This window comes from Macaca mulatta, chromosome 12 (genome assembly GCF_049350105.2).
Source record: "Macaca mulatta isolate MMU2019108-1 chromosome 12, T2T-MMU8v2.0, whole genome shotgun sequence".
NCBI classification, from domain to species: Eukaryota; Metazoa; Chordata; class Mammalia; order Primates; family Cercopithecidae; genus Macaca; species Macaca mulatta.
In genome coordinates, this window is record NC_133417.1 from 94,138,485 (window position 1) to 94,161,634 (window position 23,150).

The following is a 23,150-nucleotide window of genomic DNA, read 5'->3' on the forward strand; positions in this document are numbered from 1 at the left end:
CTTTCTTTTGCTGTTGAATTTTTATCACTTATATTCTCTTGAGAAATAAAATACTGGAATTTTTACAACACATATGCAAGCAATTACACATTCTGTAAAACCTGATGTTTGGAATTCCATTTTCTGTGCTGTTTGGTTATACTGGTCAGGGGTGGGCACTGGGGTTGGATTGAAGTTGGGGACTTTTTTGCACCAAGCATCACTTTCCTTACATTTATGTCAATTACTATTAAGAAAAACTATCTGCTCATTTTTCGAAAACACCTACAGAGTAATTATAACTATTTGGGAATGTCTTTTAAAATATGGCCTATTTCATGTACCTTGTGAAACATTCCTTTCATTTATTCACATATTCAATTATTTCCATACTTTATTAAAGTACTTTATTTATTTTAACATAAATTAACAAAGAAAGTGGTATTAAAGGTTTTAAATTAAAGTTGGTTGTTTTGGTGGGGTAGGGGAGTAAACTGTTCTTTTTAGAGTCAAATTTTCAATTTCTATTGTAATTTTTCTGTATTTTTCTCCTCCTGTTTTCTTACTTCTACTTTCTATTCAGTTATTTTTGCCACCCTTCCAAACAACACGTGCTTTTCATGCCATTACAAAGAAACTCAAAAGTTTTTACCTTTTACAAATTACCTCATATTTTAAAAACATAAAATGTAACATAAAAAGTTCCAAGTCTTAGAAAGTGCCCCCTCTATGGGACTCCTGACAGACTGTTGGATATTCATCTACAAATTCGTATTTTCACTTGTTAAACTTTTTAGAACTTCTGATCTCTAGATTAATTTTATAAAGTTTTTAAAAGCAAAAACACACAGAAGCAGATAATTGTATTAAAACGATAGATATACACATAGTATATATACATATATACTTGTATGTATGTGTCTATATATGAAAGTAATAGAAAAGGTTAATGAATGCCCAAAGTTTTAAAAGCTTGAGTTTGATGTTAAATGATTGAGTTGATGAAAATCTATAGTGGCTTATTTTAAAAGAGTACATGTCTGTATTTGAAACTGCAACCCTCAAGAGTAAAGATTTAATAGAGGAATCAACTTAAATATTTTCTTATATACTATAACAGCTATGCATTTTTGCTTAACCATACCATATAACCCAACTGTAACATAAGAAAATTGCATAGGAAAAAAATTTGGTCACCAGGCAAGATTTATCTTAAAAAAAAAAAAAAAAAAAAAAAAAGCTTGTGTCTAAGGGGTAATGTCCATGCAAATATTCCATGCCAAATAAGATATATATAAGGCATGCTGATTTCCTGCCTTCCGCCATCCAACCGGGAACCACCACTGTCCTATTAATCAAGCCAGTAGGGTGGGAAAATACCACTGTTTAAGAAATCTGGCTTCTATCAGCCTCTGTCATGGAGAAACAAACGAGACTGCCTCCCAGCAAGCAAAAGTGATCACATTTTCACAAATGAAAATGGTAAAAAGAAGTGTAAATTGTTAAAGAGGAAAGAATGAGGAGCCAAAGACAAAGAAAAATCAGAGCTATCAGAGTTGCTGTAGAGGTTTTTCTAAACAAAGAATTTTATGAAGCAGCTGAAGTTCAGTACAAAAAGACTCCACCCTACCCAGCTTCTGCCGCGACTTTTCCTTGCTCTGAAAACTCCAGCCCACAGAACAGAGCTCCTCTCACTAAAATGCCTTTAGTGCTCCGTTTTAAGCATTCGCTCTTTTCTTCTTTCAAACTTCCCACTCTCACACTGAGGCAAAAGGACTTATTGTAGGCTTTCCCAGAAAAATTTAGTAGTGTACTCTCTCCAACGGCAGATCTAGAAGCTCCGGATTTACTAACATCCCAATTGTCTTTCAAGTCGTTTTCCAGGTGCAAATCCGTCAACCCCCTTCTCAGACTTCAAACCAGAACCTCCTCTTCACGCTCTTCCTGAGGCTTAACATTCCACCTATTTCCCAAACCGTGCAATAAACACTAAAGCAAAGCAAATGGCAAACTCACCATCCTCGCCTTCTTCCTGGGCTTTTATTGAGACAAATTGCCCTAATAAAACAGTAAGAATGAGGAGAGGTCTTGCTTCCGCCCAGTTTGCCATCATGTCTAAATATTAGACATGTGGGTTCTCCTGAGAGTGAAAAGTAGATTCTGAGGTTATTGTAGCACCATGAAGTCAGCTGTGGGCTCTTCTTTCAGCACCAGCCCCAGGGCAGCCTCTGCAAACCCCCTTTTTCAGCACCAGCTCCAGCACAGTCTGCGAAAACTTTTTTCAAGCGATGCAGCTTTAAATAGGAAGAATGCTGCCTCCACTTCTTTTCCTGCCCCTTTTCAGCTTGTTCAGGCTCATAACCATCCAGTGTCTGCCAAGCAACGGTCTGATTGATGGTAAACAACCAAATCAGAACACGCGTCTCTGTGCCTGAACTTTCCCTATTTCGTTTAACTTTAAAGCATAGATGGGGCTTAATAACAGAAACAAACATTTGTTTCTCTTTTCTTTTATTTTTTAAGAAAGGCTGTTAGAAGGGTTCTATTTTCCCCTCCCTAACCCTTCCCCCCAGACACACACCCTTTAACTTTTCCCCTATAAGCTGAAAAAGACATTCTGAAGAAAATCCAGTCGTTTCGCCTAGTTTTTTTTTTTTTTTTTTTTATATTTAGATAATTCAAGACTCTCTTCTCCACCTTAAATCTTTAAAGAATCATATTTTAACCCTTTCTTTTGACTGAATAGGGAGTATTCTTATCCCCTTCTCAGATTCGGTTTCTTTTCCCATACTCTGGAAGGGGATTATTAGAATGTTCCCCAGGTAAAATCCAGGTGAGAAAACCATTTTGAATAAATGAATTTGTGATACGTTGTAATCTGAATTAAGAAGGCAGGTCCTTTCCTAATTTCTCCACATCTCTTGTTAAGGGGCCACATCTTCAGGTTCCTCTTGTCCCGGAGAGTTTTACTATGTTGAAAAATAGTCTACTAAGCAGTGCAGAGGAATGGGAAGTACTCTACCTTTGGATGAAAAAAGGCTGGTTTCTGCCTTTTGTGAGTGGTTCTGCCACTCAACAATTTTGTAAGTGTGCACATAGTCCTTTATCTCTGTGCACTCCAGTTTTCTCATTTGAGAAAAGGGCTTTACCCTGACCAGTGTACAGGGTTTAGTGACACTAAAATGAGTAATGTATTATTAATGAAGTTCCAAATTGCAAAGAGCTACATAAAAGTAGATGGTTGTATTATTAACTCTAAGCCAGCTTTGCAGGCAATATGATAGCCCCAGTTGCACAGGCATTTTAAGGACAATTATTGATGAACTTTTGTGCCACCCTCACACTTGCCAAGATCTTAATGACCTCAGAGAGTTCCATATAATCTAATGTATTTGCCACCTTGAGTCTCCCTAGAATCAGAATGGATGTTCCATACAATACGAATGAGTCAATTGTTTATAATTATTCGGCAACAGGTACCTTGCACTGTGCTAAGCGCTGGGCAGAAAGGATGACATAAAAGAAATAAAAGACATACCCATTACCGTCAAGGAACATATGTAGGTGTTGACAAACTAAATTTACAGGAAATAAAGATATATAAGCCAGAGCATTAAATATGTGAGGAATGCATTAAGCTCAGAGAGAGGAGAAATTATAAAATGAGATTAGGCAATAAGACATTATTATTACTTTTCTTAATAGAAGAAATCCAAGAACCTTTGCATTTTAGCTTTGGAACTAGACCTCCAGTGGAGGTCAACTTTCCTGGTCATTTCCAGCTTTCTAACCCTATACCCCTCGTTTATCTTTTCATTTAGACATGTCCCATTTCAATGACTTCTGTCACCACCACACTGTTCTCAGGGGTGCCCTTCCACTTAATGAATGGGCCAAGTAAGGAATTCTTTCTAGAATATCTGAGAGAGGCTAGGACTTGAAATCCACCTGATTATATATTCAAAGATAACAGGAAGATAAGTAAATGTGGGGGGAAGGAATTATTAACCTTTCTCTGAGCTTGCCAGTCCTATTCCACCATGAGGCAATTTTAGACCAATACCACCCTGATACCAAAGGGCTGCCACCATTTTCAGGCACCTTGTGCAGCACTTTTACTGAAGTGCAAGACGACAGACATTTATGGAGAATCTACAACTCTCAGAACCTATGCTGGAGATGCAGCAATGATTACAAAATATTGCAGGACTTGTAGCAGAGTCAGTGTATGGAACACTCAGTGGCTGCTCAGATCAGTAGTTTAGTATCTGTTTTCTGTTCGTTAATAAAGTTGTTTTAAATTTAACTATAAACATGGCTTATATAAGAAAGGTTAAAACCACCATACAGTCTCTGACGGTTGCCACCAGTTTCAGTCTCCTCTTCACCCTGCTGAAAGCTCATGATATGACAGGGGCATAGCAAATATTTGTCAGAAGACCTGAGCTAAATAAATATCCCATATTGTCCTTGTGAACTCTTGAAATCTTAATGCAATCAAGTCATAAATAGCAAAATATTTTGCAACTTGGGCTTTTTCTCTATGCCTGGTTTTAGGGTCCCACATTACAATTTGGAAAAGACTAAAATACACACAGGTATTAACCAGGAATGTCTGTTTAATACATGTGGTTGAATTCAGAATAGAGGACAATGCCATTTCTTAGTCCTTAAAGAACTGATTATAGACCTCACTGCTGCAGTGGAGTACTCAGAAATCTGTCCCAATTCCAGTGAAGCCTATCCTAACAGTGTATATATGTGCTAGTGGGTGAATATTTTCCAATTCTCACAGCAACCCTGAAAGGTATTTATTATTTTTCTTAAATCATATATAGGCGATTATGGTTCAAAGATGTTTACTTGCTCAAGTTTGCTTACCTAATAAGCAGTAAATCTAGGGTTCCAGTTCAGTGATGTCTGACTCCAGAGTCAATGTTCTCACCCTTTTTTAGCTCTTTTTAGACCCACCTGACACTCAAACTTCTATTACCACCACACGTCTCCAGGAGAAGCCTACTTCCAATTAATGAATGGACTGAGTAAGCACCAAAAACCACCCTTCAGCTTCTTCTTTCTGGAATATATGAGAAAATCAGGACTTGTAAACCACCTTGCTAAACATTCAGTAAGAATAACAGAAAAACAAATAATAAAATCCAAAGGTTCTTGTATTTCTTCCACCAAGAAAAGTGATGATAATGCCTTACTTACCTAATCTCATTTTATAATCTTCCCTTTCTCTCAACTTCTGCTGAGCTTAATGCATGCCACACATATTTATATGCTCAGGCTTATAAGAAAAGTTGTCTCAGTGCCCTTTCAGGGTTGATCCCTCCCTCTGCACTCCTTATCCCATTTCTTCAAATCTCCTTGAAGATGTTACTCTGTCAGTGTCTCCTTCTTTCTTCTCTACCTTCCACCTTTCTTCTTCTGCTAGTACCTTTCCTATAGCCTGTAAACCTGTTCCTCACCAATAGCCGATCTTGAAAATAAAAAAAGAAGGGGAGATTTCCCTTAACCCCACATCTTCTGTGGTCTCTTTTTCCCTTCCACTCCTTCTTCTTTCAGTAATCCTCCATCCTTGTATCAGGATCTTACTTCTAGCACTCTAGTATAGATTGCACTGCCAGAGACACCAACATCCTTTTGTTGATAAACCCAAAGATCTTTCTTCTTTCCCCTCCTAACAGTTGATATTCTGATTACTCCCTTAATACTGAATCTCTTTCCATTCACGGCTTCCCTGGTCTCACATACTCCTTTTATGCCTCCTGCTCTGCTAGTCAAACTTCCTTTTCTAATTCCTCTCAGAAAGTCATCTGTGCTCTCCAATCTTGTACTATCAGTTTTTTTCCCTTGTTGCCCATTTACTTGGGGTATATTAACTATTAAATTAAATCCCTTGACTTTATTTCTGTTTACATGTTAATGACTCCCAGTCAAGGCTTTCCTCCTGAGCTGCAGACCTATGTTTTTCAAGTGCCTCAATTAAAAATCTCCCACTGGAGAGGCATAAAACTCAGAATCCAAAATGAAACGATTATCTGCAATTGGTCTTTATACCAATTAACACTACTGCCATCATTTTAGTCCCAAAGATCTGAAATAGGGAAAGATACTCTTCATTTTCCCTCAACCTGCATCCTATTGTTCAGCAAGTCCTCTTGATTTTGTTATGCATTCTTTCATTCAATTACTCCTCTTTCTAAGAAAGCTGACTCCCAGTTACCTACAAAATATAATAACATGAGTTTAAGATAATTATAATAATGCATGCCTACTTCTTGGTTCCAATCTTCTGCTTTCCTCTTGTTGTTTTATCCAGAGGAAACAGATTTTCCCAGACACATAAAGCAGTTTCACACCTCATAATTTTACTCAGGCTCTGACCTCTGCCTGAAATAACCACTTCCCTGGTCTAATTCACTCCCTCATTTAACAAATATTTATTGAGGGTCTATTATTTGTCAGGTTCTAATGAAGGCACTAAGGATATATAGCTGTGAACAACACAGACAAGGTCCCTGATTCCACACAGCTTACAACCTTGAGTGGAAAAACAGCAATAAACAAGTAGGCAAATATACAAACAAGGTGATCTTAGACAATTAAATGCCATGCAAGAAATAAATAGTTATTTTAGAGTTGCTCAGGAGTTGGTGGCAGAAGGGATGCTTCAATAGTGCTATTGGGAAATATGGCATTTTAAGGAAGCAACAGTGAACTTGAGACCTAAAATTTGAAAAAAAAATAAAATTATCACTGGAAAACAGAAAAGAAGGCATTTCAAGCTAAAGAAACAGCAAGTGGGAATGACCTGGACTGGTGTACGTGTTTTCTATTGCTGCCATAAAAATTACTACTGACTGTGGCATAAAACACTAATATATCATCTTACATTTCAGAAGGTCAGAAATCTGACATGGATCTCCTTGGGATAAAATTGAACTGTTAGCAGGGCTGCATTCCTTTTTGGGGTGCTTGGGGAAAATCCATTTCCTTGTTTTTTGAACTTTTAGAAGTTACCTGCATTCCTTGTTTTGTGGCCTCTTCTTCCATCTTGAAAGCCAGCAACATAGCATATTCCCGATATGTCTTTGTTGTCACATTTTTCCCTGACTACAAACTGGAAAGGACTTTTAAGGATCCATGTGACTACATTGGGCCTCTCTGGATATTCCAGGATAGTTTCCCTCATCTCCAAGTCTTTAATTACATCAGCCAAGTCCTTTCTGATGTGGTAAGGTAACACACTCACAGGTTCTAGGGATTAGGACATGAGGGCATCTTTGGGGGCTATTATTCTTTCCATACCATAGACAGAAATAAACTTTGATTATGTAAAAGTAGGCAGAAAGCCATTATGGCTAGCATGATATGATATAAGATCAGACATGAGGTTTATCATTAATTCCTTGTCGGTCATGGGGAAGAATTCAAATTTTTTTCCTAAATGCCATGAGAAATCAACAAAGCGTTGTTATACAAACAAATGGCATACTCTAATATGCTTCTTTTTTTTCTGCTTTTTGTTTTTTTTGTTTTTTTTTTTTTTGAGACGGAGTATCACCTTGTCGCCTAGGCTGGAGTGGAATGGCGCAATCTCGGCTCACTGCAACCTCCGCCTCCCAGGTTCAAGCGATTCTCCTGCCTCAGCCTCCCAAGTAGCTGGGATTACAGGTGCACACCACTATGCCCGGCTAATTTATTGTATCTTTAGTAGAGATGGGGCTTCACCATGTTGGCCAGGCTGGTCTCAAACTCCTGACCTTGTGATCTGCCCGCCTCAGCCTCCCAAAGTGCTGGGATTACAGGCGTGAGCCAGCGCACCCAGCCCTAATATGCTAACTTTTAAAAGATCTGTATGGCATGTGAGAAATGTATTATGCAAAGGCAAAGATAGAAGCAGGGACACCAGTTAGAAGTACTTTTACTCCAAATGAGAAATAATGGAGTCCTAAAAAAGGACTGTGGGAATAGAAAGAAGCAGAAAGATTCAAGATGTATTTTGGAAATAACATTTCTGACGGATTATGAAGAGCTAGGAAAAAATGAAAAATTGAGGAAGACACTTCTGCTGACTGAGTAGATGATACAGCTGGCAAAGCTCAACTATTGCCTCCCCTGACACACAGGTCTGCTTCTTCATAAAACCCACCAGCATGTTCTGTGTAGACCTCTATTAACATCACACTGTATTTACATGTCTGTTTCCTTTATCATATTGAAGCCTTCCTGAGATTAAAGACATTGTTGGGTCATTGTTTGCTCGATAGCTATTTGCTGAACATATATTGCTTGATAAGGAATCAATAGAAAATGATGATTGAATGACCATGAGACAAGTGGCAGTGAACATAAATAAATATAATTCCAAGGTGTCAATCCCAGAGAACCAGGAAAATGATTGTCCTAGAGAAAGAAATATCTAAGCAAGGAGGAGAAACTAGTAACAGAGCAGGAAAGCGCAGAAATGATTAGGTGTATCTGTGCACATATATGCTTTAAAATAGCAAACCACTTTTTTTTTTTTTTCTTAAGAGAGGGAGTCTCGCTCTCTCACCCAGGCTGGAGTGCAGTGGCACGATCACAGTTCACTGCATCCTCGAACTCCTGGGCTCAAGGGATCCTCTCACCTCAGGCTCCTGGGCACACACCTTCACAATCAGCTATTTTTTTTTTTTACTTTTTTGTAGAGACAGGTCTCTCCATCTTGCACAGGCTGGTTTCGAATTCCTGGGCTCAAGCAATCCTCCTGCCTTGGCCTCCCAAAGTGCTGGCATTACAGACATAAGCCACCTTGCCAAGCCAACAAACCATAATTTTTGAACAGAAAAAGACTGCATATTGTGAATATACTTTTTCTCACTGAAAGCCACTATGAAAATAATAACCAGAGCAATAATAATAATAGTTAGAATGTATTAAGGAAAAAGACTGCATATTGTGAATATACTTTTTCTCACTGAAAGCCACTATGAAAATAATAACCAGAACAATAATAATAATAGTTAGAATGTATTAAGTACTTACTATGTGTCAAATACTGTATTACTCAATTTAATCCTAAAATTGACGCTGTGGGGTAAGTGCTATTATTTTTCGTATTCTACAGATGAGGAAGGAAATTGAGGCTAATAAAAAACTAATTTGCATCAAATTACACATCAAGGAATGACTATTAATAGATCCTGCCTTGAAATCCTGGCTGCACAGTTTTTTCTCTTAACAAGGAAGTTCAAAAAATTATGTGATGTTAATTTTCTTAGCTTAAGCTCCATCACTGCTTTTTAAAAAAATTACCTTATTGGGAAAATCACTCAAAATGTCATTATAATAATATATTTTCAAGGAAAACAAATGCATGTACCAATTAATTTAATTATCAATGCTATCTATATCCAAACTTTATAAATATGTTACCTCTATCTGAAAATCTCTGCTGAAAATATATCTTTAACATTTAGACATTATTAGAGATATTTTCTTTTTGTATTAGAAATTTTTACCTTCATTTTAACATTCTTACGATATGAATTTTCATTTTAATCTGAATACTTATATTTTAGCTTAGTCATATTTTGAGAAAAGTTGGCATTTTACATTTTAGAATATTGTGCTGTCTCCTAAGGCATCAACCATTACATTTAGAGATTATGGAGCGTCTTGTGAGCCAAGATCATAAATAACATGAGAGCTTGGCTTGTGTAGCACTCTTCTCTTTACATACCATTCTAGCTCACACACACTCTTTGAGACTTACAGTGACCCAGTGATACGCACTAGATGGTCACTCCCATTTTATATTGAGATTCAGAGATACTAAGTGACTTGTCAGAAGTCACACAATATAATGAATGGCCTCATATATTAGTTTTCAAGACCTAGAACTCTATCCACTGTACCCTGATAATAAAACTGCAATTCAAATTTTATGAACTAGGAAGATAGCAGCAAAAATGTCTGCAGATATGTGGCGGTTATGAGTCAGACAGAGTCCAAATGCTGGCCCCGCCACTTACTACCTAGGGGATGATGAAAAAATCTTTTCTGCGTTTCAATTTCCTCATCTGAAAAATGGGGATAATAATATTTCCTACCTCATTGGTAATTGTTGTGAGTATTAAATGAGTTGAAATTTGTAAAACTCTTGGAACAATTTCTGGCATAGAGGTAATACTACATAAGTGCTGATTAAACAAAAATAAGAAACTGTTAGCGTTTCTTCTAAAAAACATATAATGTGTCATTAGTTTAAAATGTTACTATTAAAATTTACTCAAAGACCAAAAACCCAGGCTCACTAGAAGGAAGTTTAATCATGTCCCACACTATGTTCCACTCACCTTCTCATTCTGTTGTGTTTGTTTTCTTTTATATTATGTTTATTGAGATGTGGTTTACATAATTTCATCTTTTTAGGTGTACAGTTCTTTGAGCAAATGTATACAATCATGTGACTGCCATTACAATTTATAGGACAGTTTCTTCACTGCAAAAAGTTCCACTATTTGGAGTCAAAGCCTTTCTTCCATTCCCATCCCTGGCACCATCAATCTGTTTTCCATTTCTTTAGTTTTGCCTTTCTACAATGTTACATAAATGAAATCACACCATATGTAGCCTTTTGTGCCTTATTCCAAGATTCATCCATGCTGTTGCATGTATATAAGCAGTTCATTCCTTTCTTTAAAGCTTTTATGTTTACATTTTTAAAATTTATTTCCTCATTCTTAATCATTCATCCATCAGTTATTTTTTAAGCCTAATAAATCTTGAGACATGGATGATTGTTTGTATTGGAATAGACGATTTTCTGTAGCTAAATTGAGAGTCCATGAGTCAAGGCTTCCCCTGAGGGAAGCTTTTTAAATGGCAGGACTAGGCACAGGCTACAAAGGAGAAATTGTCCAGAAACGCAATGGCACCAAAGACCTCCTATACCAAATGAGTGTGCTATGCTCCACGTACTGCTTTTACAAAGTTAAAGGTCTAAGTCTCAAGTTGTGTCTCAACAAATAAGGAGTCATTCAGCTCAACAGGATCTGAGTTCTAGCATTGTTCAGTTGACAATTATGTGGCGACCAGAGGTCTGGGAAACATCTTTTCTTGGTATGGAGAGGGCAGCACAGGCCAGGGAAGTCAAAGTGATATATTTTTTCATATTTAGTCCATCAGTATTTTGTTTAATACTTTAAAGACTCCTCTGTATTGGAGAAAACTATCTCTTCTACTCCTTCAGTAAAATTAATTCTGTTTTGCAGATTTATAGAATTTTCTGTCTTTGAGAGAAGATAAAAGGAGTTTTTTTAAATAAACTGGCCCTTGAGAGAAAAAGAGTTTTATATAAATCTGCCATTTTAAGTGCCATTTCTGTTGTATTTTTGTGTACTGTATTTGAATGAAATAATTGCACTAGCCCTCAACATGCCAAAAGAATTCAATATCAAATAATTTGAAAATACTTTTTTAGAAAATCTGAGTAATAAAAATATTCATCCCTATCTTCTTCTTCTGATATAGATGTATCAAATGGGAAATGGCCAGCAGTGATCAAGTCTTGATTAATACTGAAAAGTAGAAGCTTGTGCTCACAATCCCTGCTATCACAATTCTTTATAGTGTATAAATACTTTAATAATCATTATGAAGCTAAAATGGCATTATTGATTTAAAACCATATGATGTCCCTGTACTTCCAGTTACTTGGGAGGCCAAGGCTGGAGAATCACTTGAGACCAGGAGTTAGAGACCAGCCTGAGCAACACAATGAGACCCCATCTCTAAAACAAATAACAATAATAAAATAAATTAGCCGGGCATGGTGAGGACCACTTGAGCCCAGGAGTTTGAAGTTGCAGTGAGCTATGATCATGCCACTGTACTCCAGCCTGGGTAACAGAGCAAGACTCTGTCTCTTAAGTAAAAAAGGGAATATGTATGTGTGTGTAAATATATATACATATATATATATATATAATTCATTTGAATTAGAATTTCTATTTAAATATCTTCAAGTAATCAATGCATTCACATTGGTATAAATAACAAATATGGATTAAGAAAAGCTCTGACCACAGCAATTGAAGTCTTAATTATATATTAAAGTATGGTCAGTATATAGCCAAGTTTTTCAATGTCCTAAACATCACAAAGACCCATGCATTAATTATACTGCTTAGAAATCAGCAGCAATCCATATATTTGTCACTAATGACTATTTAATTAAAACATGTACATATCCATACATTAAAATACACATGCAAAGAAAATAGTTGGTGAAAGAGCAATTCATAAACTTGATTATCGCATCTACATAAATCTGAGTCCTTCTTGACACCCAAAGGTAAGAAAACCAAAGGCCCTATGAACACTTACTACAAAAAAGGGTACACAGTAAATACTAAATACACAGTAAATACTAAAGCAGGTTTCATTCACCAGTTGGAGATTGTACTATTTTAATGTTTTCTTAAAGTATGTGAGTGATACCATCTCATGAGATTTGGAGGAACACATGGATTTCATTTTGTTGTCTTAACAGAGACTTACTTTTGTTTTCTCTGGAATAACTGCAATCGGAAGATATTATTGGATGAGTGAGATTTTATAAATGTGCCTTGTCTTCCCTTTCAGCATCATCTTCACTTCCATAATTTTGTCATGAAAGCAACCTTGAAAATCCATAAATACAATACACAGCTAACACACTCAAGGGATAGAACATTTGGCAATTTGTCTTCCTGTTAATTTACTTTAAAAAATCTATATACATTTATTTGTAAGAAGATTAAATAAAATAAAATAATTTTTATTTTATTAATTTTTGGCTTGTAATTAATCTCTAAGGCCCAGCAGTTGACTCCAGAAACCACAATGTACTTAATTTGCTAGATTTTTTTTTTCTGTATTCTACTCAATTTTTATAAATCTGTTAAAAACTCTACAAATAATTTGGGACATTGAAATTATCAATAGCAGGAAGAATTAAGAAGTTACGGCTGGGCACGGTGGCTCAAGCCTGTAATCCCAGCACTTTGGGAGGCTGAGGCAGGCAGATCGCAAGGTCAGGAGATCCAGACCATCCTGGCTAACACTGTGAAACCCCGTCTCTACTAAAAATACAAAAAATTAGCCGGGCATGGTGGTGGGCGCCTGTAGTCCCAGCTACTTGGGAGGCTGAGGCAGGAGAATGGCATGAACCCGAAAGGCGGAGCTTGCAGTGAGCCAAGATGGTGCCACCGTACTCCAGCTTGGGAGACAGAACCAGACTCCGTTTCAAAAAAAAAAGAAGTTACTGCGCTCCTAATGCATGAGCATCAGTCATCACACCCTTGTTTCAAATGTGACTTATTCATACTAATATGCTCATCCGGCTTAAGATGGGGTTTTAGTTTCAAAAGTTATATGATTTTAATTCAAATCAATGTAATGCACACTTGTTACAGAGGTACTTTGAGAATGCAAATATGTACCAAGATGGTGCCACCGTACTCCAGCTTGGGAGACAGAACCAGACTCCGTTTCAAAAAAAAAAAAAAAGAAGTTACTGCGCTCCTAATGCATGAGCATCAGTCATCACACCCTTGTTTCAAATGTGACTTATTCATACTAATATGCTCATCCGGCTTAAGATGGGGTTTTAGTTTCAAAAGTTATATGATTTTAATTCAAATCAATGTAATGCACACTTGTTACAGAGGTACTTTGAGAATGCAAATATGTACAGGATATACTCCTGGCCCACCAAGGGCTTACGTGGTTTGGTGGTAATAGACGCAATCACTGATACCTAACACATAATAAAGGAATGAGTTCTATTATACAAACACCAAACACACAGAACAATAATAGGAGAACAGGGTATGGTAAAAGGATTTGAAGTCACAAGGAACTTGGAAAGAAGTTCTGGATGTGATAGGATTTAAGCAGAGCTTCAGAAAATGCATAGCACTCCAACAAAGATTGCCCGAAGGGAGATTAGGGAAACCAAAAAAAAAAAAAACCACTCAGGTGGCTTAAAGAAATTGTTAGTAGCCTTAGTAGCCTAGCAGAGTTAAGACAGCTACAACAGCAGAGACTAAAAACCTAATATTTTCAAATTGTAAGAGGAAAGCATGTTGAATTTACAGTAATAGGCCGGGTACAGTGGCTCAAGCCTGTAATCCCGGCACTTTGGGAGGCTGAGGTGGGTGGATCGCCTGAGGTCAGGAGTTTGTGACCAGCCTGGCCAACAAGTTGAAACCCTGTCTCTACTAAAAACACAAATATTAGCCAGGGATGGTGGGGGGAAGCAGTAGTCCCAGCTAGTTGGGAGGCTGAGGCACGAGAATCACTTGAACCTGGGAGGCAGAGATTGCAGTGAGCCAAGATTGCACTCTAGCCTGGGTGACTGAGCAAGACTCCATCTCAATAAATAAATAAATAAATAAATAAATAAATAAATAAATCTTAACTGCAATAAATCTCAACCTTAACAATACTTTCATCTTTTAATGGTCCGGCCAGTATTTCAAGATAATTTATATATTTATACTTCAGAGTACTTTTATTTTTTATGATTTTACTAAGCTAATAAACTACTGAACTGTATTCTTCAGAATGCTGTGTCTTGAGGGAGGCACAGAGAGACATCAATAATATCCCCACATCTTTACTCTTGTAGGAAAAAAAAAAGCACTTCTACTACTCTGCATGGTTTTGTTTATTGTAGAACCACACCCATATCTTTGCTTCCAAAAGAAGACATAGCTCAAGAAAAAATGTGGATGAATCAGTAACCATACATAGATGTGAATTCTGCTTTTCACATAACAACCTCAACCTATCTTCCAAGCTCCTATCAAAGTAGTCATCTTTTTCAGCAGCCTGCGTCAACATGGCAGAGAAATGGAAAATACACATAGGTAGGTTCCACATTTATTTAAATCTGTGAGGGTTACCAGATCTGTAAAGTAAAAAGGTTTACTTTAAAGACAACATATAGTTCTAAATACCAAATCCTGACGAAAACGAAATGAATAATATAATCAAAGTAATTTTAAGTTTAAAAAAAGGAAACAAAAACTTATCTTGTGTCATTAAGAACTTGAAGTGTGACATTTCTGAAAGGACTACTCTACAGAATATTCTCTCTGGAAGTAGGTCTTTGGGAAACATGAGCTTTGGTCCTAAAAGCCTCTCACTAACCACTTTACATGAGGACGACCCCGTAGGTCCTTCGAGCCCAATTCCTCATTTGCAAAATGCAATGGTAAAAGCCCCTTAATATTTCCAAGTATTGTTACAGGAACTATTCGTTAATAAGTTTTACAAATTCTATAAATTAATAAAATATGTTGTCATTCTCATTACTTCATTTATTTTACCTACATATAAAGAGTGATTCAATACAAATAGATTGAGAAGAGCCCTATTCAATTATTTGGTCAAGTATGAACAATATGAAGTCTCAAAGCTATTTTCGGACATTAAAAGTGTATTTTCAATGCGTAAAAGGACAAAACCAGTGCTATGGTTTGAATGTCTCCTCCAAAACTCATGTTGAAATTTAATTGCCATTGTAACAATATTAAGAGTTAACATATTGAAGAGGTGATTAAACCATGAGGGCTCTGCCCTTGTGAATGAATTAATGCCTTTATCTCAAGCATGGGTTCCTATCACAAGAGTGTGCTACTTATCACAAGAGTGCTACTTATTACAAGAGGATTCCTATCACAAGAGTGTGATACTTATCACAACAGTACTACTTATCACAAGAGGATGTATTTGGTCCTGTTTTGTCTCTCTCACCCTCTCTTGCCCTTCTACCTTCTGCCACGGGATGACACAAGAAGGCCCCTGCCAGATGCTGGCCCCTGGATCTTGGATTTCTCAGCCTCAAGAACCATGAGCCAATACATTTCTGTTCATTATAAATTACCCAGTCTCAGGTATTTTGTTTCACTAGTACAAAGCAGACTAAGAAATCAATGAGCAATGCAATGTTACTTAATTTGGCTTGGTTTTCAAACTGCCTAAACTCAGAAAGATTTTCCAACTTGAGCATTGATCTAATAGGATGAACTAAAAGGAGAACAAGTTTGGAGGGAAAGAAAGATAAAGAATAATGAGAAAGATGTCTAATAACCTGCTGGGAAAAAAAATAGACATTTCATTTGCTTAAAAGTAATATACAAAATCAAAATACTATTTATTTACCACTTATGACCATAAGAGTTTCAAATATATAAACTATAAATGATCTTTGTTGATTGAATAGCGATAATGCAAAAATGATATTTGTTGATCCTAAGTCTTTGTTTTGAAATTGCAAAGGACTTTCACAACAACACCCCACTGAATTGTCTCAACTGAAATGGGCAGCACAAATTTCATTTTACAGATAACATTTAGTTAAGAGGGATTAAATAACATGCAAAAATTATACAAGTAGTGTATAAATCACTCAGGACTCAAACCCAGATCTGACTTACAGTTCTTCCTCTACTCCAGAGAAGGGCATAAGCACTCTTAGATGCTCTCAAGACATTATTTTCTGGGGGAGAGAGGATGAGTTTATGAGATTCTTCCTTTTCCAACTACAAATCTGTATAAGGTCAGATCTTTTCATATACTTTAACCATAACAATTTATGGCAAGAGATTAAAATCGGATGCAATCATGAGAATTCTGCTGTATTCTATTAAGCCAGATATTAAAGAGACTTTCAAAAATGAAAAATAATACCACTCTTCTAATTAGTTGTTTTGATTCAGTAAATGCAGTTATTTCATAAAATGCATTATTTATATTAATATGTAATGGGTATGTTGTTATTTTAAATAAGTTAATAAATGTTTAGAAGTCTTTCATTTTAAATTTCTAAAATGGTAAATGCCAATAGATATAATCCACCACAAAAAGTTATTTAGGGTCCTCAATAATTTTAAGAGTACAAAGGACTCCTGATACCAAACCAAAAGTCTGACAAATACTGCTCTACACTGTGGTCCAAGTGAGTCCATTTCTCATCTACATTTTTAATATAGCATTAAATTTTCAAATGTACCAAAGTAGCCCATGCTTTTCTCTCACCCCTAGAAAAGGGCTAATGAAGAAAATATTTTAAAAATCATTTGACTAACAAACCCACCACCCTAATATAATCATTGTTATCATTTACAACATTTATTTCTCTCTGAGGTTTCTTTCTCACTTAGGAATACATTTTACATGTAATCTCTTGCTTGACATACTGCTTTTTTTCCAATTAACACTGTGCAAGGACTATTTAATGTGTGTTCTACAAATCTTATGTGCAGGTCTTTTAATGGCTGCATGATATTCTAACTCATACCTATAATTAATTTAGCCACTTCCCAGTTGTAAAATTCTTAAGCTGTGCCCTAATTTAAAATATTATAAATAGGAGTGGTGAAAGAGGGCATCCTTGTCTTGCACTGGATTTCAACAGGAATGCTGCCAGTTTTTGCCCATTCAGTATGACATTGGCTATGAGTCTGTCATAAATAGCTCTTATTATTTTGAGATAAGTTCCATCAATACCTACTTTATTGAAAGATTTTAACATGAAGGAATGTTGAATTTTATCGAAGGCCTTTTCTGCATCTATTGGGATGATTGTGTGGTTTTTGTCATTGGTTCTGTTTACATGATGGATTACATTTATTGATTTGTGTATGTTGAACCAGCCTTGCATCCCAGGGATGAACATAGTGCTAGAAGCTCTGGCCAGGGCAATTCGGCAAGAAAATGAAGTAAAGGGTATTCAAACAGGAAGACAGGAAGTCAAATTGTCTCTGTTTGCAGATGACATGATTCTCTATTTAGAAAACCCCATTGTCTCAGCCCCAAAACTCCTTAAGCTGATAAGTAACTTCAACAAAGTCTCAAGATACAAAATCAATGTGCAAAAATCACAAGCATTCCTATACACCAACAACAGACAAGCAGGGAGCCAAATTATGAATGAACTTCCATTCACAATTGCTACAAACAGAATAAAATACCTAGGTATACAGCTAACAAATAATCTGAAGGGCCTCTTCAAGGAGAACTACAAACCATTGCTCAAGAAAATAAGAGAGGACACAAACAAAGGAAAAACATTCCATCTTCATGGATAGGAAGAATCAATATTGTGAAAATGGCCATGCTGCCCAAAGTAATTCATAGATTCACTGCTATTCCCATCAAACTACTATTGACATTCTTCACAGAATTAGAAAAAATTACTTTAAATTTCATATGAAACCAAAAAAGAGCTCATATAGCAAAGACAATCCTAAGCAAAAAGAACAAAGTTGGAGGCATCATCCTATCTGACTTCAAACTATACTACAAGTCTACAATAACCAAAACAGTATGGTACTGGTACAAAAACAGACATATAGACCAATGAAACAGAACAGAGACCTCAGAAATAACACCACACATCTATAGCCATCTGATCTTCCACAAACCTGACAAAAACAAGCAATGTGGGAAGGATTTCCTATTTAATAAATGGAAAGGATTTCCTATTTAATAAATAATGAGAAAACTGGCTAGCCATATGAAGAAAGCTGAAACTGGAGCCCTTCCTTATACCTGATACAAAAACTAACTCACAATAGACTAAATGTAAAACCCCAAACCATAAAAATCCTAGAATAAAGCCTAGGAAATACCATTCAGGACATAGGCATGGGCAAAGACTGTATGATGAAAATGCCAAAAATAATTGTGACAAAAGCAAAAATTGACAAATGGGATCTAATTAAACTAAAGAGCTTCTGCACAGCAAAAGAAACTATCATTAGAGTGAACAGGAAACCTACAGAATAGGAGAAAAATTTTGCAATCTACCCATCTGACCAATGTCTAATATACAGAATCTACAATGAACTTAAACAAATTTAGAAGAAGAAAACAATCCCATCAAGAAATGGGCAAAGGATATGAACAGACACTTCTCAAAAGAAGACATTTATGCAGCCAACAAACATATGAAAAAAAGCTCAATGTCACTGATCATTAGAGAAATGCAAATCAAAACCACAATGAGATAAATGGCGATTATTAAAAAGTCAAGAAACAAGAGATGCTAGTGAGGCTGTGGAGAAATAAGAACGCTTTTACACTCTTGGTGGGGATATAAATTAGTTCAACCATTGTGAAAGACAGTGTGGCAATCCCTCAAGGATCTAGAACCAGAAATACCATTTGATCCAGCAATCCCATTACTGGGTATATAACCAAAGGAATATAAATCATTCTACTATAAAGACACATACACATGTATATTTCTTGCAGCACTATTTACAATAGCAAAGACATGGAACCAACCCAAATGCCCATCAATGACAGACTGGATACATATACACCATGGAATATTATGCAGCCATAAAAAGGAATGAGAATACGTCTTTTGCAGGGGCATGGATGAAGCTGGAAGCCATTATTCTCAGCAAACATCACAACAGAATACCAAACACGAGTTCTCACTCATAAGTAGGAGTTGAACAATGAGAACACATGTACACAGGGAGGGGAACAACACATACCAGGGCCAGCCAGGGGGTTGGGGGACGATGGGAGGGAGAGCATTAGGACAAATAGTTAATGCATTTGGGGCTTAAAACCTAGATGACAGGTTGATAGGTACGCCAAACCACCATGGCACACATATACTTATGTAACAAACCTACACGTTCTGTACTTGTATCCCAGAACTTAAGGTAAAATAAAAAAATAATTAATTAATTAATTAAAATATTATAAATAAGGGAAAGTGCAAAGAGTCCCTAGTGCTATTCCCCATTTCTGGGTGGTAGATGAAGGCACTCGAAAGAAATCAGATGCTTTGTTGTGGCAAGGAAGGATTTGCTAACGCAACTAAATTGGCTTTAAATAATGTCCATTTAAGTTAATTTATTTATTCTACAAATGATCGTTAAGCTAAGATTCAAATGACAAAAAAAAAAGTAGCCAACCGTGAGAAATTCCAGGGAAGAACACTTCAGAAAAACTTCATACAAATACATTCAAGCAGAATCTGTTTGATATCTTTAGGGAACAGAAACGACCAGTATGGCCAGATGCTTCAAATTAACATTTTCCTTACGTGGCAAAAGTTTCTCGTAGGCTCTTGTTTTTGTTTTGTTTTGTTTTGCTTTGTTTTGTTTTTTTGAGACAAAATCTCGCACTGTCGCCCAGGCTGGAGTGCAGTGGCGCGATCTCGGCTCACTGCAAGCTCTGCCTCCCGGGTTCACGCCATTCTCCTGCCTCAGCCTCCCAAGTAGATGGGACTACAGGCGCCCACCACCACGCCAGGCTAATTTTTTGTATTTTTAGTAGAAACGGGGTTTCACCGTGTTAGCCAGGATGGTCTCAGTCTCCTGACCTCGTGATCCGCCCGCCTACCTTAACCTTTAATATGACACATATTTAGATCTAGGAGTGTATTATCCCTACCTGAAGAAGAGTACATTACTATTTATCCTGCCCGTTTTCCACATGAATGCTGGAAGAATGAATGCATAGGATATGTTAACTTTATATAATAAATATAAAGATGTATAAAGACAATTAAAATACAAAGATAAGTAATGGGCTGACAAGCACAGAACCTAATCTGGCAATCATTTATGTTTTGTAGTACTGTTGGAGTAAAGTAGGATCTCTTATCTCTACTCAGTGATTATTTGATTATAAGCAAACGATCTTATAAATACAAAACCATATATAATTTTATCTTTAACTGAATGGGATATGAATAGAAAAAGAGAAGACATATAGTAGAAGGTACCACTTTTTGAAGAAATCCAGTAGTGAAGAAAAGACAGGGTAGAAAGTTTGTTACAGAGATGGGATGGACAAGAAAAAGTTGTATTTGTTGGTTTGAGACATAATGAACAGTCATTTATCAGATACCTTCATTAGTGATATAACAAAAATCAATGTAATCAATTTCTGGATGCAGAAATTGTTTTCATAATAGTGAAAATGTGAAGTTAAACATGTGAAAATCAACTCTGTACTTGCCCTTGTAAAACATATATAAGTTTTCATTTTGAGGGATATAGTAAGGTAATAATAATATGCAATTAATGGAAATGATGGTCAACATCAAGCCACTATTTCTCAACCTGAAAGGTAAACTAAAAACTTTTCTCAGAGACAGTCAGTTGTTTCGATTCTAAGTTGGGAAGCAAGAGAAAGTTGATAATTTTTATTTTCACACTAATTCTACTTTAATTTACAATTTTTTTAATCAACTACTTTATGTATTCACTCATTCAACCATGCTAACATTTCCTTCCCTAAAATTCTATAACACTTACTCACCTAAATTTTTAATTCCTCACATATCATATGCTGGTGTATACTATTATTTATCCTTTCATATGAGTATGTTTATCACCTCAGTAGACTATGGCTCCTTAAGAGAAAAAATCAAGACTAAACCTTTTTGAAACTTTTTGTGAGCTGGAGTCCCATAAATATGAATAATTGGTCAGCATATGATCAAAAAGCAACACTGGCCACTTTATTAATTCTATTCATGTTTAGCAAAGATTTGTATAACCTATATGTAAGTAATAACTAAAAACTTAAATGTAAAAGCACATGACTATTGCCAAAATTGGAGATAGATCATGGAGTAAGGCCATAATTATCTATAGAGTAAGATTCACAAAGGTATAATACCTTTTAATCAAGAGCTTTCATTTGTTTAGAGGGAAATAAAGCATTTATTAAAGTTACAATAACATAAAAATGCCCATGATACTTCTGAAGACTCTAAACTAGGCACAAGAGCAAAAAAAGGCATGGTCACACCCACTACAAGAAAACACATGTTCATAACCAAAGCAGAAAGGGACATAGAGGGGTGGTGGTGAGTATTCTCTTCAAAAGATTCATCTTCTCCTTAAAATTAGAACAGCCCACAAAGTTGTTTGTTTAAGTCATCCGATCACCAAGCTGTACTGTGGCTAATCAAAAAGTAAAATAAAAGTCAGAACCCTAAGAATCCAGTAATAAAAGCCTGTAAAATTCAAAGTTCTAATTTTGTAAAAATACAACTAAACAAAATTTTCTACAGATAAAATACAATAAATGTCCAAAGGAAGCAACATAAGTGTACTTGGTTTTCTAATTTTACTCCACCAGATTCATTCTCCATCCTTCTTTGTACATCACTATATCCTACAAGTTGACCATTACAGGTTGCATCAACAGACACTCATCCTCTGGCTTTTTGTTGGGGTTAGGCCAATGGAAAGCACAACAGGGGATTGAAAGGCAGGGAGAGAATGAGGTCAGGGCACTGATTCTCCCAATCCCCTCCTGCCAGCTGTGGCTAGAGAGTGGCTACCGTCAGTGAAGTAGCTTTTTCCTACAGCTACATCTCCGCAGGTTCACTAACTTCTCTCTTCCTTGCACCTTCAGGATCAAGGTTAATAAAGGCAGGCGCTGGGTTCTGTACCATCTTTTTGGTCTTACTTTGATGGCATAAATAATACCTTGATGGTATAAAAAATAACCTAACTAAACAACTAATCCAAATTAAAAGTTGGAGAAGAGGGAGGCAGAAAGAAGATGAAATGTACTAATTTTCACATCTCTAATTGCTCAAAGTTGTTAGATAATACCTCAAAATAAATACGTAATTAGAGGGCTTTCAACTTCTCACAAGAAAGTAGGAAGCTGGTGAGTGAATTACTCCTGGCTTAATAGTAATTAAATGCCAGATAACCTTCAAAATTAAAATTTTTCCTTAACCCAGCAGAAAGTTTAGGTTATAGGGTAGCTAAGTAAGCTGGATTCTAACAATATGGGAAGAAGATGGGATTGCAATACAAATAGAAGGAAAAGAGAGAGAACAAAACAGAAAAAAATACTTGAAGAGATAATGACCAAGAGTTTTCCTAACATAATAAAATATATTGATTCAAGTCGCTCAGAAAATGCCAAGCAGAATAAATACCAAAGACAAAACAACTACACACATTATATTTATGCTCCTGAAAGCCTTAAAAAAAGAAAATATTTAATGCAGCCAAAATAAAGAGATATAATACATAATGAGGGAAAAAGAATCACAAGAAATTTCTTATCAGAAACATTGCAAGACAGAAAATCAATGGCACACCACCTTTGAATTCCTGAAATTAAAA